Genomic DNA, 18,987 nt, shown 5'->3' with positions numbered 1-18,987 from the left:
TGTTTCAGCTTCATCAGCTTCATATTATCTCCATTTGTATCAGGTCTTTGTGTCCTTCCATTTCTGGCAGTTCAGATTGAGGCTTTGTTCCAGAAGAAAGCAGGTCAGATCAAGAAGAAACCTAAACCATATAAAATCAAGTACAGTGTCTAATTCTGATGAAGCATTAACCAAATAATGCTTCCAAGGGAGAACTAATGGCCAAATAGCTTCTAGCTTGTGGATCAGTGCTAAAGAAAGAGCAAGAGAAAGAATGGAATTGCTGTAGAGATGCAAACAATAAGATGGTTATAGCCTTTCAGAAATACAGGCATGAAAGACACAGGCAATGAGGGAACTGCATACAGTATAATTTCCTTTCTCCCCATCATTGCTGCCTGACCTCCATCCATACCCACCACAAATCCCTTCACTGCTACTGGACAAAATGCTGGACAGAGGCCAAGGTGGACACATTTCTTGTTTTGTTATGGAGGATAAATGCCAGCTTAAGTGATCTGCAAGCCAAGAGGAGAACAGCTGCCTGTAGAAGGGCGAGACAAGAGGAGATTGTCTGGGCCATGAGCTCTGCTTTGTACCCCTAGGCAATAGGCCATAGGGCAGCGAAATGTGGCAGTGGGGTGGGATTCCCAGGAGGCACCCAGAGGGCAGCGCCGCTCTTAGCAGCCTTTCTTTGCATGATCAGCATAAAGGACACGTCTGGAAAGAAGGGAAGCAGACAGCAGACCTCTTCACCTGGCTTCTCCAGAGACCCTGCTGCCCACAGCTGCCCAGCCCAGAGAAGCAGCTCACAGCCCAGGCGCCCTTGGGGACCGCAGCACTGCTCACAATACCCACGCTGGGGAGATGACTAGCGCTGATTACTACTGTCACAAATGAGTGGTTTGGACCGCTTAAAGAATCACAGTCAAAGGGATAGCAAAAGTGATTTAACAGGAGTTTTTAAAAGCACGACTTACTTCACAAAGTTTGATGACAAGGCTCACTCTATTACTTAACACATAGATGAAGAGTACGAAGGAAAATCAAGTTAGAATCAAACTAGAATGATTTATACAGAGATCGAAAATGCAAAAAGAGTAAGGGAGAAACATACACAGGAAAATTGAGTTAGAATTGATTTTTCCTGATTTGCGCAGAGATCAGAGGTGCAGAAAGGTAGAAGAGAACCTCCTGCTGAGTCACGAGGTTCAGAGAAGACCCCTTTGCTTTCTAAACTGTCGGAGCTTAGGTGCAGCTGGATCCACTCCTAGTCCCAGACTTGGTCAACAGTTTATGTTTAAAGGGATTATGTTTGCAGCAGCAGTCTGAGGTTCATTTACAGTTTGGGGTAAATTACAAGATTTAGCAGAACTTAATCACTGACTAATTTAACATTTACCAAGTGATTCAATAGAATTTACTACAATCACAACAGTGACTTGCTATCAGATACCTGGGTCAATTCACACATGCACGCACATAGACACCAAGATAGATATATATATATAAACAGAAGTATACCTGTTAAAAATTCCCCTCAAGTTCAGTGAAATATTCACATCAAATGTCTCAGCATTTCTCAAAAGGGAAAGAGTTGAGCCTCAAGGAGTGAAGAGTATCAGCCCAGGTCCTGTCATCAGCTTTCAGCAACAGTCCTCCAATTTTCACAAACTGGAGAGTCTGTGGGCCTGAGACACCTCCCCATCAGAGGCAGATGCTGGTTGCAGCCCGCTGCAGTCCAGGAGAGCTCAGAGGGCCTCACTTGGGATCGCTGTTTATAGATTAGCAAGATGATTGAGTTTGGTCAGTGTAATTTCATTCTGGCCATAATTCTTGTCAGGGAACCACAAAAGTGAGCCGTGATCCAAGCAGCAGGAGTTTCAGGTATGGTTCCAGGCAGCAGGAGTTTCAGGTAGAGTTAGTGAGTGCCTAATCATCCTAATCCACTGTACTGTTCCCAGGATAAGAAAGTACTGGGCTGTCCCAACTCACTGCACAAGAACACAGTGTTAGCTGGTCCTGACATTGCAATGTGGCCCTTGGGGGCTGCGACATGACAACTACCTTCACCTCTTCTAGCTGTAGACTACTAAAGCCCTGATCAGTCTGTGATCCAAACCCCAGCATCACCCAAGCCTCTCCCAAACGGCTCCTGTGCAGCCTCCTGCCCCTTCCTTTCTCCCACTGCTGATGGCAGGGCATCCACCATCCACAGTGGGGTCCCACCCTCCTGCTTGGGAAAACCTAGGGCTTCCTGGGCTCCACAGACCTGCATAACCAGCAGAAGGCTCACGTAACCCTAGGCCTACAGGTATTAAACGCTGTCTTTTCCTTGTCCTTGCTCATCTTCCAGAGGCACCTAGTCACTCCACGGCTTCCTCCTGTTGCTCCTGCCAGCACTCTCCAACAGCATCTGGGCCCTCCAGCCTTTTACAGCTGCTCTTTACACCTCACAGGCAGTAATCAATTTGACACTGGTGGTCACGGCCAAGTTCCCCTTCAGAGGTTCACATCCCCTCGGACCTGCCCAGGCAGCTGGAATAGTACAGCAGAGATTTAGATTTGCTCCTTCTCCTGCGACCGCTGTATTCATGTATCCTGGTCTCAGAATCAAGCATATTCATGGCCAACAGGGCAGGAAGGATAATTTTTAAAAGCCCAGCTGCTAGAGGAAGCAACAGTGGCTCACTGAAACACCAGTGAAAAAGTGAATCTTGACAACACCCCAGAAATTCACCATCTGGGGTAAAATGGTTGAATAAGCTTTTGAGGTCTGACAGGAGGTCATCAAGTCAAATCAAGAGAAGATGTTTCCATACCTCTACAGGAGTGCTCAGGGTCAAGGTCACAGAAGCAGCCCTTCTTTACCAGGCTAAGCTTTACATGAGACGTGACAGGACATGGCTACAAATGGGTTCCCCTCTTGCTCTTGCTTTACATTCATGTAACTCCACCAATGTCCTTGCTGATACCTCCAAAATGCTTCTGTGTAAAGCAGAAACGGATTTTATCTTTTGGCTCTAAAATCAGCTGCAGTTGGGTTGAACAAAACTGTAGCTGGGAAACTAAGATGAAAAGATTAAACTAATAACTGTAGAGATATATGATTTTATTAATATGATATACTCATCTGAATTAAATTTTATTGATCAGAAATGGGGGAATTTTTCCTTTGTTATGGGATGACATAAAGCAGATAGAATCGGCTCTTTCCTCCTCCCTTGTTTTTATATATAATTTGATTTGGTCCACATGATGCGTCTTTCTGATATAGGAAGCAGGAACTGAAAACACATTTCGCTATTTATTACATCAGAACGTATTTATTAGTACAAGGCTGTTTCACGGCATTTTGCCAGCCTTCCCCCACAAGAATAGGTGAGCGACCAGTACAATAATATTGGCAGACCCAGATGGTCTCTCATGCCCTTTGATTTTACTTTCAGATGCAACATAGATAAATTCATATAACCATCTTCCCTGCATGCACATTGTATGCATGCATGTGCAAACATCTCCGCAAAGCCACCACCAGGGGAGGAAAGTAGGGTTGGAGAAGGCATGAATTACAGAGGCATCTAAATTACTAAAAATCTCATAGCCTAAAGGATGAAAACGACAGCATCATAAAACCCTCCTGAAGTCAAGCTAAAGATATTTGCATCTGGAGAATTCTCTTCTATTCCATCACAGAGAACAAGAGTAAATTAGTAGGATGGAGAAAGACACATTTGTTTCTGTAGTACACGCCTAGAGCGTGGCTGGAGAGAGAGAATCTTGTTTCCTGCCTGTAACCTGTGCTGGGAGATGTAGTCTGTTATTTTTACTGTGAAACTGTGTGAGACATTTTCTATTTAATTGTGTAACTACCATACTGATGGCTGTTTACTGGATAGTAGAGTAATTTTAGCGAACAGCTGTAATCTGTGCAAGAAAATTGGTGTGTATAGATGGTAAGCAAATGAAGACTGGGCAGAGGTAAGATGGAAAATATTAGAAGTTTGTATACACATACATATGTCTTCTCAAAATTTACTTATTTGTATGTACACATCCATATATTTTTGGTATTATATACACAAATAAACCCTTACCTGGGCTGTGTTTAATTTTTGCTTTCGAAAGGTTTTTTCGGTTGGTTGGTTTTGGTTGGGATTTTTTTGCATTTTTGTATCACTGCTCTATTCCGGTCCTCCCAAGAGAAAAATCAATTATATATTCAAACAGTGTATCAGATGAGTATTGGACTTGGAGCATCATCAGTTAGTTAGGTTAGATAAAGTAAGTCACTTACATGCTTAATTTTAAATTAACTGAAAACATCTCTTTATCAGTTCAGACTACACTGAAAGTAATTGGTAATGAAAAACTGACCAACAGTTTGTTGTGCTATAGCTCAGGTGAGATGTGGGAGAAAGCTGGCTGGGTTATACTGGAGCCAGAGAACACAAGACACCCTTGTGGGCACATCTTTTTTCTTCAACATCTTCTTTCCATGAGTGGGCGAGCATCAGCGGAGAGGCTGGTGGTTTGGAGGAAAGGTGCTGCTGGGTAGGCAGAGGAGAGTGGAGTAGCCTTGAGGACAAGGGGAGGTTAAAATTGGAGATACAGTGAGAAAATAACCAGAGAGAAAGGCATGGGCAATGCCATGGGTTGTGCACATGCACATACTGGGAAGGGGAACTACTGCAATGAGAAGATGCCACCAGAGAGACTGAACCAAGGGGAACGATTAAATTGTGAAATGGAGAGCTTTTTAAAAGAACAAAAAAGGGAAAGAGGACAAACATGATGGAAAAAAGGAAAATAAAGACCTTGAAAATGAGAACTTGGTTAGGAACAAGGTGGAAAGGAAAGACAGGGACAGCCTAAATGGTAATTTAAACATTAAGTGGCAACATTACTTTGTGATGATGGTCTCTGTATGTGCCCCTCCCCTTCTCAGCTCAGTTTGTGTCAGACTGTGGGACAGCCTTACATAGGAAAAGCTACGATTTAGTGAGCAGAATCTTAAATTCAAAAGCAAGGGAAAACTGCAGGAATTTCACCTTGGATGTGTGTACTAGGAGAGGGAGGGAAATTGCCCGCTTTGCTGGCATAGTGGCTGCTATTACAATGCCTAACACAGACTCCCTGCAGACTCCTTAAAGAAATCAAAGCTGTTTGTTTTAAAGTTTGAGAAGGAAAGTTTAAGCTGAAATAGTAATTTCTGTATACTTAGATCACAATAATCTGTTGGTTTATTACAAGGACAGCCTGAGGCTGTGCTCTTCTTTCTTTCTTAGGATTTCTAAATTATGTGAATGCTTATGGTACTGCTGAACAATGTAATCCAGTATTCAATACTGATTTGTTTGGTTTTAGACAGAGGGGCAGATTTTTAAGTATTTCACATACACAGACAGAGGTAACATAATTAAAATAAAAAATATCTCAGTAACATCTTTTGAATATATTTATCATTTCACTCTTTCTTTTTTCTTTTTTCTTTTTCTGTTTCTTTTTTTTTTTTTTTTTGTAATAGTATGTCCTGTACAGATATTATGAATACATACGTTCGGTTAAAGTACCTATACCTATAGAAAGTGGATTTCCCTACGAGAAATCATTTGGAGGGTTACAACAGGTCAAAACCTGTATATTTGAATCACTCAACAATTTTGACCTGAGCCTGAAAATAAAGATAGGACAGATCAAAAGATGCTTTTGTGAGGAAATTGAGGGGTCAACATCTGAACTCCTGTAGAAGAGGTCCCTCTGGCTTTCACAAAGGGGTCACAGAGAAATAATTGTTAGCACTTTCCAACCACATAGATTCAGTGTGGGAACATATCATGTTATTTCAAAGCTGGGAAAATCAGGGCACAGAGAGGTCAATATGATTCCTTCAAGGACAGATAATGAGTCAGAGGTGGACCAACACAGAGTGGTGTTGTTCAGATTTCCAGGCCAGGGTCACAGCTATTCGGTCCACCAACTCCCTTGCCAGTACCAGAGGATGAACATTTGAATTATTTACCAGTTGCAGAATTTCTATTTGCACTTCTGATAAAAGGCCTCCAATGACCCAGAGCCAGACTCAGGCATCTCAATACCCAAGCGGAGTTAAGTGTTAGCGAATTAAAGAGCTGTTTACACTGAGGCAAGAGTACACAAATGCAGAAACATAGCTCTGTGCATTTAGGCAGCTTTATGGCAAAACTGCCGTGCCATGGAAATAACAGGCTTCCAGGCAGTTATGCTGAAGTGTTAGGAAGACAGTTGGGAATTTAGCTCCTGAAAGCAGGACTTAAGCAGAGGTTGGGTCCTTAAATCCTTTGTAAAATTCAGCCCTTGAATCTCCATCTGTGCTGCTTGTGCATCGATCTCTTCTGATTTGAATAGCAAGCTAGCAGCAGAATGTCTAGTCCTACTCACAGACTTCTTGTCTATCTGGCTCCAGGAGTCTCATCAGAAAGGAGTTTGTTGCAGTGGCAGCCTATAAACTCTCCAGTGCTCTAATAACAAACATTTTTCCCTCTGCACAAGATGTTCAGTTGCTGAGATGGTGGCTTGGCAGGTTGAGAGTTGTAGTTCTGCACACAGAGCAGCCAGCGATGCACTGCAAAATGTTACTTCTGTCACTTAAATATACCTGTTTCCTGGGTCACTGCTAATCTTTGATACATTTTTTTCTAGTTTTAAATTGACAGAAAGGGAAATTAGCAAGTACTCAAGGGTCATTGATTTTATGGCACTGGTGACTGAGGCACCGTATACACACCTCTCCATGCAAAGAAATATGCTCGCTGCACTAATAAGGCTTTGGACACATCTTGGACGGATGCATTTTCTTTTCACGAGCCAAGTTTAGTAAACCGTAGTTTGTTATGGCATAACGTGCACACAGTTTTGTGCATTTGTACAAATGTGAGCAAAAGGCTTATGTGATTTCCCCTGTAAATTCATGCCAGAATGAAAATTTGTGGTTTTAAACAAATGATTGAATAGTGTTATCTGTTAATTAAGTTGCCCTGGCAATTCCAGTGTAAGGGGAAACTTCATTTAATCTAACCTGCATTGGCAGTTTAGTATTTCAGCAGTGCAAGTGTTGCTGGCATTTTGGTAAGATGCTGAGGCGTCACCGAGCTGGATTTTGCATGTGTGTTTGAAGATGTCTTTTTTACAGTCACTAGCACATAGGTCAGTACTGAGGTATTCAGGAGCAGTAATGATGCCATACACCTCAGTCATGGAAAGAAACATTTTTCCTTGTACTTCAGATCCAGAAGAGAAACCCATGAAATGTAGCATTTGACATTTTTTTCTAACATAACTGCAAATGGTCCCATCTTGGTGCTTTTTTCCATTTGCTTGTCCATGTGTCAGCCCTTCTGTGCAGGGTTACTCTTGCATTTCCTTCAGGTGAAAGTCTCACATTTGTACCTGCAACTCCCAGGTTGGCAAACACAGCAGGTGAGTCAGGTTTTCCAGCAGATGCACAGAGGAGCCAGAAAACAGCCAACAAGGAAAACCCACAGGCTTGTAAATGCAGGCTTGACTTTGTTTTCAGGCACATTGCGGGTTTTTTACATCATGTTCTTATCAGTGTTACTATGGCTTAAACAGGAAGCTGCATACCGGTGGAGATGGGAGGACCGTATTTATAGGCAAGGCAGGGTTGCTCGGTGAGGTGAGGGAGTACCCTCCTGCTGGCTACGGTTGTGAAGAATTTTCAGGGAATGACCTTGGAATTTCTGCCTCTCGGAAACCATGGCAACCAGAATTTGTTCTTGTAAAATAATTTCTTGTCTCACAGTGAGTGATTACATGCCTCCTCCAAACTCTGAGGTAGAATCTCTCCATAAAGAAGAAAAAAAATACCAAAGAGAAAGCCTGACTTGATTGTTCTGAATCCCTACATCCTAAACAATGTGCTGCAGCATGGTTATCTGCTGCCAGCTGAACAACAAGTGGAAGAGTAGCCACTGGATGGTTGTCTGTTCCTGTTTCTAGGTTAGCATAATTAAGTCTGAAATAAATACAGACATCTTTGGTGAATGCCCATTTGTCTCCCTAATTAACATCTGACAACTATCAGAAAAAAACATTCCAAGATTATACTGAGGTTTTTGTCATGCAGTTTGGGAATCACTCACGCAGTCATTTCCCAGTTCTTCAACATATTTTAAGGGGGTAAAGGCCATTTGCAAGTTATCCATTTCTCAGATCATCAGTCTGTGCAATTCTGGCTGTAGCACCTTATGTATCTTGTGCTCCATCCATGCATAAACTCCCATCAGCTGGGCATGTGAGGGGAAAGAAATGTCTCTCATACATCCATACAGCTGAAAAAAATCTGCAGGAAAGAAAAAACAAACAAAAAAAAACCTAAAAAAGATAAAGCTGTGGTAGTGGCTGACCCTGTCCTTGCACCACAACATGCATCACTTGTGGCTCCACAGTTGTGAAAAAATGTGCAAAAATGTGCAAAAAAGACATGGGCAAGCCTCCACACCTGCTTTAGGGTCATCGCTGAGGTGGCTGGCATTTCATTTCATAGGCAGGCAGGTTGCTGAAGCAATCAACTGTGCTCTAGCCACCACAGCTTTATAGCTGCTTCCTTTAATCTGAAAAAAGGTTCAGATTCTGAAAATAATGTATTTTAAGCCTGGGCCCCAAGGAAATAAGTCCTAAGGCAGATCCAGCTGTTTCCACCTGTGAACAATCCCTCTCCTACACTAACTTTCAGCCTTCTAGCAGAAAGCAAACACATCTGAATGAGGAGATGGGAACCTCAAGGACACGGATGCTTTTACAAGCATGCTGAGCACTGGGAGCTGGGTAGCAAACAGACACAGGGTTTTCCCCCCTTCCCCTGTCCCCTGAGCTCTGTTCGATGGCCCTGTGCATCCCAGCAGGTCACCAGGTGGTGACCCCAACTTGCTCCTGGGGACCCTGCGGCCATCTCCTCTGGCCCCACAGGGGGGCCCACAAGTTCAAGCCTAGGGTCTTCTCCTGCCCACTGCAATAGGCAAGGAGAAGACCCTGGGGACATGGATCTAACTGCTGTTGCAGTGGCCCTTGAGAGCATTTCATTTCACCTGACCTATGTCTCCTTGCAGCCTGTGAGCTCCCTGGGAAAGCTAACCCATGAACACCCGCTGCCTGCAGTCCCACCATCTCAGCAGTCCCCACAGCGCCCTGCTCCAAAGGCTCCCCTGGGAACCGGGGGGGCACAGCCAGAGGCTGCACAAGGTAGGACCCTCCCCAGCCATTTCTCTCCATCAGGTCTCTCCTGGCCCTTCCCGTGGGGCTCAGGCACCCACCCTGGAGACTGGGTTGCCCCTTGTGCCCCTCGTCACCTGCGCACCAGCTAGACTGCAAAGGCAAGATTTATGTGTGCTGTAACATCCGCGTGGCTAATACCATTTGTTGCTTTCCTTTATCAGAGACAAACCTCTCTACAATAGACATAATTATGATTCATGGTGTTATTAGTGACAATTAAATGTTGTACTTGAAAACAGGCAACATAAACTTCTATTTCATCACAAGACTGCCCTCCTGCTGCTTTGCTTCTAACAGTGACTTTCCCTTGCAGCTTTAAATCACCATGCCAGGGCAAGCAGCTAAGCAAGGACTTGGAGCCCTTCTCTTGATGCCAGCACTCCCCACTGGCCCACAAACATCCTCCAAGGAAAATGCAGCAAAGGCTCATTTTTAGAGGAACGGAATGCAGGGTACTCCTGAGCTCTGACAGACACAGTGACTGGGAGAGAGGGGCAGGTTACGGTGGGACCTGTACATGCCAGTTAAAGGCACTGCTGCCAAAATTGTGGCGGCACAGAGGCCGTGAGCCCAAGTGGGATACAGGCTGCTTGAGGAGGCTTGCTGCAGCATGTGGTGGACAAGCAGCCCAGTGCAGAGCTCTATGGTGGGTAAAAAAGGAGCTCCTTGGGGACTTAGATTACTGTACACGCTTTGGGACTCTGATGGAGCCCATCACAGACACTCCTTTAACAGTAACTGTGGTTTTGTCCACAGAGAATGACTGCACCGATGCACGCACAGACTCAGGGTGAGTACTACCCCAGCCCCAAAGCCTGGGAGCCCAGAGATGGGGGCTTTTCCCATCTCCAGCCAAAGGACTTTGCAGAGGGGTACAGTGATGCTGCAGCCAGACCCACAGGAACCCCGTGTCCAATAGATTCCCAGCCCTCCTGGGCCACAAGTACACAGTGCCCAGATGTCAGTGCTGAGAAGAAATGCTTAACAGACATGTGCATTAGCTCCCAGATCAACTCTGCAGCCATTTCCAGACAGTTACTAAGAAGTGAGGTTTGAGATCTGAAAGGATTGCATGGTATTAGCCATGCATCTGCCATTAAAATCAATCCTCTGTACCACTTTGAAAATCTCAGTTTGGAGTTATCTGCCTGTGGGACACAAGGAAAGAAAAGAGAGGAAAAGAGGAAGGGGAGAATGAATCCAGAAACTTTTCAGATATATGTTGTGACTCCATGACATTTATTAATAATATCCTAGGAGGCTTACCTTATTCTTCATGTCAAGATCTTCAGATTATTTTAGTTCAGTTTCAGTTCAAAATGTCTAAACAAACAAAAGTATGACACAGTAACTGGGGAAGAAAAAAAAGGATCTGCTTTTTTTATATAACACTGCTGGACCCAGATACAAAACTTAAGTTAGGCCCTAAACAAACACATTTGTCACTAGTTTTTTTAAAAATACAGATGTCTATTTTCTGTTATTTTAAACCTAGGGTTTTTCTGGTTTTGAGCCTTAGCCCAGGTGAGGACTTCAGTGCATTCCTTGCAGCTTGTGTGCCAGGAATGTAATAGTTGCATAAATAAACCAGTCAACCCCCCAAATTCTCCTGTGATTGCTCAGTTCTGGCTATTGCCACTTTCAGAATCCAAAAGCTTGAAGGCATGGTGTGGTGATGAGCTGGCAACTGCAATGCCTGGGAGGGTGGTCACAAGTGGTGCATGTTGGGAAAGAAAGAAGCTAAAATGAGGAAACAAAAACAGCAAAAGAAACTGTGTGTGGGGGTGTGTGTGTGTGTGTGTGTGAAATCCATGAAGCAGGTGGTTAAATATTTCTGTGGATGCTCCGAGTGTTTTTCCAGAAGAATGTTTAGCACGCCTGTTCTGTGTTTGTGTGACAGGGTTTTGATAGCGGTGGAGGTGCTGCAGGGGTGGCTCCTGTCAGAAGTTGCTAGAAGCTTCCCTGGCACCAAGTCAGACCCGCCTCTGGCCAAGGCTGAGCCCATCAGCGACGGTGGCAGCACCTCTGGGACAAGAGATTTAAGAGGGGGAACCTGCAGCGGAGAGGGGAGTGGGATGTGAGAGAAACCCCTCTGCAGACAGCGAGGTCAGTGAGGAAGGAGGGGAGGAGGAGCGGGGGAGGAGGGGATGCCCCTGCAGCCCATGGGGAGATGTCAGGCTGTCCCCCCCGGACCATGGAGGGCAGCGGGGGAAGAGATGCCCACCTGCAGCCTGGGGAGGAGCCCACACAGGAGCAGGGGGATGCCCCCAAAGATGGCTGTGACGCCATGGGAAAGCCTGCGCTGGAGTCAGTCTGTGACTGAGGGACTGCAGCCCGTGGAAAGGACCCACAATGGAGCAGCTCGGGAAGGACTGTCTCCTGTGGGAAGGACCCCACGCTGGAGCAGGGGACTAGTGAGGAGTCGTCCTCCTAAGGAGGAAGGATCGGCAGAGACAATGTGTGACGAACTGACCACAACGCCCATTCTCCATCCCCCTGCGCTGCTGCGGGGGGAGGAGGTAGAGAATTCGGGAGTGAAGCTGTGCCTGGGAAGAAGGGAGGGTTGTGGGGGAAGGTGTTTTAAGATTTGGGTTTTACTTCTCATTATCCTTGTTTTGATTTAATAGGTAGTAAATGAAATTGATTTTGGTTTTTTCCCCAAGTTGAGCCTGTCTTTTGCCCGTGACCATAAACTGGTGAGTGATCCCTTTCTGTTCTTGTCTTGACCCATGAGTTTTCTTTGTATTTTCTCCTTCCATCCCACCCAGGGGGGAGCAGTGAGTGAGCGGCTTCGTGGTGCTTTGTTGCCAGCTGGACTTGAACCACGACAATGCCAGACACAGAAAAGTGATGCTACCGTTGGTGTTAGGAAATGAGACCAAAGGAAAAAATAAAATCACAAAGCCAATACTGATGACAAAGTAATCACAAAAAAATGACAAAGTGGAAATGTAATTCCCAGCTGTGGTCCGCAGCTGCTTCAGACTTGATTCTTATAGAGGTAGGAGGGAGTAAACTGGGTGGGTGACTTGTCCTATATCCCCCATTTTGGTCCCAGAGCTCACCTGCAAGGGGGTTCAGCAATGCACCTTTCTAGGAAGAAAAATGAGATCTGGAAGTGAGTTGAGGATAATAGAATGGCAAACCAAGAGACAAAGAACCAGCACAGGCATAGAGAAGGAGGAATATTGTGAAATGGCAGCTGATGCTAGCACATTTCCATGGGGTAGGACAACAGGGAAGATTAGCAGGTAGAGGTGGCCACCTCAGGCTGGAGAACGACTCCACAGCAGTGTTCAGGGGAGGAGGGAGTATAAGGAGTTGGAGTGCTGAATGGGTGCTGCAATTGCTCATCCTTAACTTGGCAGCCAGTCCCATTTCATTCCTCACTTGATCGTTTATTCTTACCAATTAAGTGGAAACCTGAAAAATTCCCTTTCGTACCAAAAAGACTTTTCATTCCAGCCAAACCAAAATATTTTGCAGCCTGTGTAACAAAAACAGAGGAAACAGCTCTAAGCTCAAGGGTGAGAAGAACAGGAGAGAAGCAAGGTCTCCCTTCTTTCTAACCACTAAGGACAAGGGACCCACATTCAGTGCCCTGCTTCCTCACATAATTTTCTGGGTTTGAGGCAGGGCTCCTGCAGGGGCAGTGGGGCTGTTCTCCTCCACTGGGACTCCTGCCCCTTCATGTGGCGCCTTTAGTTATTTATCAAACAGCAGTGTGCAAGTGGTTAGGACACTAGCCACAGACATAGAACATGAGGGTTTGTGTCCCAGCTCCACCAATATCTTGGTGATTTAATCACAGAATTTCTGTAGCAATCTCCTGGATCAGAGGAAGATGTTGAACCCTCGTCTCACATACCCTAGGCAAGTGCAGCCCTTGATAAGAGAAACTGTTTCATTGGTGATGTGCCTGTTGCCCACGATTGTATGTCTGACCCCTTTATACAAACAGTATTGAGGTATGCAAAAATATATTATTCAATGAAGAAACCATTTCTTCAAATCCCGCAGCTCAGGAGACTAACTTTCACAACACAGTTATTTTAACAGCTATAGCAGCAGCCAGTGAGAAGGCTATGAAACTAAAATGGAAGCAAAGTTACTCTGTGTTTCTAAGCATTTTAAAAGTAGTCATGCAATAACAAAGCACCAAAATACAGAATGAGAGGGAGTGTGGCAGCCACAGACTAGACTGTGTGCTGGGGAAGAGTGTGAGAGAGTGGAGATGCCACCGTAAGAGCTGCCTGCAAGAACAATAAGAGGATAGGGAGCCAGTTTCATTTGCACACTACGTGACTAACCACTTGTGACCAGCAGAGCTTCAAGATGCACAAATGCCTGGAATAATTAGGTCAGTCATGTCTAGATGCAAAGACAGCTAGATCAGGCTTTGCCATGCTGTAGCTTGCTTTCACCAGGAAACTGTGGCCATCATAATACCAGCATTCAGGAGTATAAAAATCTGCGTCTGAGCGTGTACCAAAACTGCCCTATTGCCAACAAATTGAACAGGCTATAAGAGCTGCCCGCAACCTCAACCTTCTCCTGCTCCCTGCAGATTGCTTGCATAAGCAGGGCTTCAACTTCAGGGGCTAGTATGAGTAAGCAGGGGAGATCAAACATAACCATCCTCTTTAAACATAAACTTAATTGTCCATACAGCAGAACACGAAAGTCCATGCAACATAGTATGAATTCGAACTGAAGATCACACTCAAGGATTTCTGTGGGTAGGAAAGGACTGTGGGATGTCAGCCTGAATGTTAAGTAGCTTCATCTCCACAATGTCAAAACATCATCTTACATTCCAGAAGGATTCTTTGATTAATGTAATTAACACTATTCAGCCTGGTACGTGAAGCAGTACGTGTGTCAGGCCTGAGTTTTCACTGGCTCTTGCTGGCACAAAGAAGGGAAAGGGCCCTGCTGGCAGCGGAGCTGCACTGGCACGAAAGCAGCAGGTGCAGGAGGAGAGGCTCCCTGCGCTGCTGGCGGGGAGTCAGTCTGCAGTCACACACGAATCACCGCAGCCCCTCAGCCTTGCAGCGGTCAGTTCTGCGGCATCAGTGAGAAACACACTGCCAGAGGAAGGAGATAGGGTGTTCTCTGTAGAGATTTCAAAACGTAACGGTGGCAATTTGTTTTACAACCATGTCACTAGGTCTCAGACAGTCATGTCAGTGTCCTCGCACCAGAAGCAAGTGGTAACACCTTCCTGTTGCGCTATTGAAAAAAGCAACCTTGCTAAGAAGAGCAAGGGAAATTAATCTGGTTTTGTTTTGAATAGGAGGTTTGCAGGTCCCTGTGACAGCAAAGAGAAAAGCACCAGGCCCAGGATGAATAAGTTCTTGAAATTGGCTACACTCTTATATTGAATCAGATGTTCACTGAAGCAACTCTGTTTCATTCTTTGGCGTGCATTAGAAGCCCCACCATTTATTTCTCATTTGATTTAAAGTGAAATGCAGAGAGGTGTGCCAGGTAGCAGTAGCACAAGGCTACAGTACAAGTGGAATTTAGATGACATTTGACAAGAAAAAGGGGACATTTTTTCCACATAGGCGTTCAGAGATTTTTATACCTACACATAGGAGTTCTTCTAGCCTTTGATTGCAAATTATTCTGAAGAAAACTTAGTGGTAACAGAACTGTTATCATATCCAAAATAATTCGATTTTTTCCTTCAATTGCTGGCCCTCAGCATTTTAAACATTCTCTATGGATTGCTGTAATTTCTTTCTTGCGTATCACAACAATATCAGTAAAGAGCTTAGAGCCAAATACAGAAGCTTATACTACAAATGGAAATAGATCAGTAAATTGGCATAGAAAATAGCTCACAAAATATCAGTTACTGAAACACTATTAGTTGATTATCTAAGGTACTCATCAACTTCCTACATTCAATCTCTCTGTATCTAGTACTTTACGAAGAAAACTGTTGTGTTTTAATATACGCTATGCTTATTGTAGACTCTGTGGGATTTGTAATATAATAAGACTTCCCAGCAGCTTTCAGATGTGGTAGCAAAGAGTGTTACGATGCCAAGGACATTTTGTTACACACTGGCCCTGGTTAGCCAGCAAAAATAGTACCTTAAGAGAGAGTTATGGTAAAGATTAGATTTTTATATCATAACTCACAACAGAATACCACCACCTCAGGAAACAAAACTTGACAGCAGTTGACAGAAATATACCATATTTCTGGACAATAACCGAAGGAGAATATCAAGTGGCATCCTGCCAGGGGCAGGATGACAGACTGGACTTAGCACTGTTAAGCACTGAAAGTGAGTTAGAAGCGGCAATTCCAGGACTCGGCTTTCACTCTCGTCTAAAAGGTGGCACATACTATGTGCCAATGTGTCCCCTGATCCATTATTGCTTCAGGAGAAAAACCCACTTCATTTCTTCTTATGATAATTAGATGTTTCCTGGGATAAACCCTGTGGCCCTCAAAGGCTCCTTACCATGCTTACTCTTTGGTATTTAAGAAAGACATGCTACCTGCAGGCTTTAGCAATTCAGGGTTTAGTTTGTTTTTTCTTTTTGAGTCCTTGTGCCTGCACTTTGAACACTCCCCTGCCCAGTTATCTTTTCTGCTAAAATGCCAGTTACACTGTTGGCTGGGGTGAGCAGGCCCGGGAGCTACCCAAATGCCATGTTCTTTGGTGCCCTCTTTGGGACTGAGAACCACAAAACTCTCGGGGACATCGGGGTGGGTGACAGACAGACGGACAGCTGAGAGCAAAAAGTGCCAGAGAAGGCTGGACTGAGTGTAGGAGTAGTGGTGCAGCTGCTCAGCTTGAGAAAGAAGGTTTATCTGCCATTTTTAACCTTGCTCTACATTAACTGTTTGTACATGAAAGCTTTGGAAACAGCTCTCAATCTATTCGTACTAGCAAAGGCTTAAACCACAGTACCGGTCACCCTGAAGAATTGAATTACCTGGGCTCTGTTTGCAAGCTGTACCCACCCCTGGGTTCTCCTGTGGGCTTTCCCCTTTCATGCAGTTCAATCGTGTATTTAAATCTCTCCACTTAATTAACTGAATACTCATGCCCAGAAAGGGGAACTCTGAAAGCTCAAACAGCAACTGGAGATGTTGTTTGCCAAGGTGGGGGGCGTTTGCCAAGCTTGCATCACTTTAACATTTCCAGGCAATCTAGCCTAATGGGAATGACAGAAGAGACGGAGGCCAGGAGAAAAATCCTGGGAAACACTTTACACCACTTGACCTTGATTCGCTCTGCTGTTAGAATCCAAGTACAAAGCACCTGTTTGTGATGCTGTCTTAGTGTTATGATGGAGCTACGGGGACCAGCTTTAGGCATTTAGGAAAACCGCTGTAAAGTCCCCATGTCATTTGCAGCGTCTCTCCTTTTCCAAGCCTGTTTATAGACAGGTGTCCAAGAAGCAGTGTCTTGACTTCAAAGAAAAATTCGTTCATGCACTGGAAGGTAGGACAGGACCCTCAAATAGTGCGTCTCTCTTTGTCATAATAGCAATCAGCACATAAATCAGGGTTTGGCTCTTATATGAGCATTTAGCTTCTTAAACAGAATTGTTGTGAGAAAACCAAGGAATGGATCAGTTTGCTCATTTTGGGCTTACAAGAAGACGGCCAAAATTGATAGTGAATTCTTCACAAAAGATGGTAGCACTTCAGAATTTGTCTGTGGAAGACATCCTGTAAATCAGCCTTTTTACTCAGATTGCAGTGTTGAAATATCTGCACGTGGGATGTTCAAAGATAGAACCCACATCTTATTTAATGTTTTTCTAATTTAATTATTGTCCGTATCAGTAGGTGTTTGCACTGGCTTTCCAGGAAATACAAAACAACAAAAGCACACATCATCTGCAAAGCAAACTGTTCAGTGAAGCACACGGACCTAAAGAAGGCATCTTATCAGTGTGTATGAATACCTGAAAGGAGCAAAGCTGTCTGAACATGATCCTGGTCAGCCAGCTGCAGGCGGCCCTGCTTCAGCAGAGGGGCTGGACCAGATCACCCCCAGAGGTCCCTTCCGGCCTCAGCCATTCTGTGATTATGTGAAAAGCTGTATTGCTTTCAACAAAATTAACCCTATATAAAAAAAGTACACAGATTGTTACTTGTAAGGACAGCAATGCTTATTTGTCTGTAGTGCAACATACCTCACAGCCTGTATCCTCATCTGGAGAATATTGTGCTAGAACAGTTCTTTGGAAGTCACCAGTTTTACACCTATTACATAAGCAGAGAATGTAGTCCAGGATCTTTTCATGCATTATCAAACAATGTTTTAAAGGATGTGTGTGAGATCAAACCAGAAAGTGGGTGTCATAATTTTCTCTCCATAGTGACAAGCATATTATAACCTACCTCCTATTCATACATGCACTGCACAGACTGGCAGAACAGAATGAGAGCCTTAATTCATCACCATTTTTTTACCTTAGATTCCATGTTCCATGGAAGTCCAGTGCTGCTTACTTTGAAATCAATGCTTAAATTATCATTAAGCTTAACAAGAGCCAGACTGGTCTACCTGCCTTAATTTGAAAATTGAGTCTAACACTAAACAGCTGAAATTAAATCAAAACATTGTACAAGTCTTTTCTGTATTTGGCATGTTGTTATGAGTGTCTGTGGACATAATCAGGGAAGAATGTTAACACAACAGGCTGTTAGCACAGAGTAATGGTTCCCCATTTTTAGATTGGTGCAAAAGGAAATGTCTAATATTTACCTGCAATGCACAAGACATGAGGCCTGTGATAATGCTATGTTTTATTTAAGTTTACTTCTCTGCAATTGTTTTGGTACATGTTGATTTTTTCTGGGGGACATTAGTGCTATTACCCTTTCTTCCCCTCCACACTTCCATGCATCAGAAGGGAAGACAGTTTTCAACTGGTACATATGCGTCGCAGATCAATTTTTCTAACTGCAAAATCACTTGATGTTTACACTGGATATGTGCTAACACAAACTGGGGTTTTAATCAACAAGGTTATGCTGCAGAAACAGAGTAAATGACAGTCTGATTGACTGGGCAACAGCTAAGGACTCTTGCGCAGCTGTGCCAAACTTAAACTGCGTTACTGTGAATTATAGTCTTGGGTATAGCTTGTTGTGACAAGAGATGAGGCAGTGTGTGTCTGTGAGGCTATTACATTACCAGTATTCCTCAGAGGGGATCAGCAGAGCTGTACTCCAAGAGTGAATCCAGCCTGGTGCTTTCAGATCCTACATATTTACCCTGGAATGCTGGTGTTTGAAGTTTCATGCAAAAGGGAATTTGTAAGCTCATTGACATGGGATTCCTTTTTGCCTGTTTTATGTAAAGTAAAAGTAAAGCTGCTGCAATTAGTGCAGAGGTTAACTACCAGAATCAACTATTAAGAAATGGTGGGTTCTTTGTTACTTGCTGTCTCCTGATCAAGAAGAGATTTTTTTTTTTTTCCTGAAGGCACTACTTCATTAGACACAAATTGCAAGACAGAGTAGCTGGGAAGAACTGTATGGTGTGCACCTTCAGATTTATAAAAAGTGGGTAACAATACCCAGCTGCATTACACTGCATAGGATGAAATCCTTTTGGACTGACATTTCCCCAAAATTAAACAAAACAAAACCTAAAACTAAATACTGTTTCATGCACCTGATCAACAAAACAAAAGATTTCAACAGGAATCTGTGTCTAAGATGACCATGATTTAAACACAGTGTATGAG

The 18,987-nt window shown here is 44.0% G+C and overlaps 1 long non-coding RNA gene across 1 annotated transcript in view; it reads left to right on the top strand.

Moving 5' to 3' along the window:
• LOC142027374 (uncharacterized) overlaps positions 1-11,427 on the top strand; it is a 97,384-nt gene extending 85,957 nt beyond the window's left edge. Inside the window, exons 4-5 of the long non-coding RNA XR_012649112.1 lie at positions 9,087-9,219; positions 11,153-11,427. This is a non-coding gene — a long non-coding RNA (uncharacterized LOC142027374). The remainder of the gene's footprint in view (positions 1-9,086; positions 9,220-11,152) is intronic.
• Positions 11,428-18,987: the final 7,560 nt, after the last annotated feature.

Source organism: Buteo buteo, chromosome Z (assembly GCF_964188355.1).
Source record: "Buteo buteo chromosome Z, bButBut1.hap1.1, whole genome shotgun sequence".
Taxonomy (NCBI): domain Eukaryota; kingdom Metazoa; phylum Chordata; class Aves; order Accipitriformes; family Accipitridae; genus Buteo; species Buteo buteo.
Note: the sequence above shows the minus strand (reverse complement) of the source record. Positions and strands in the feature narration are given on the sequence as shown.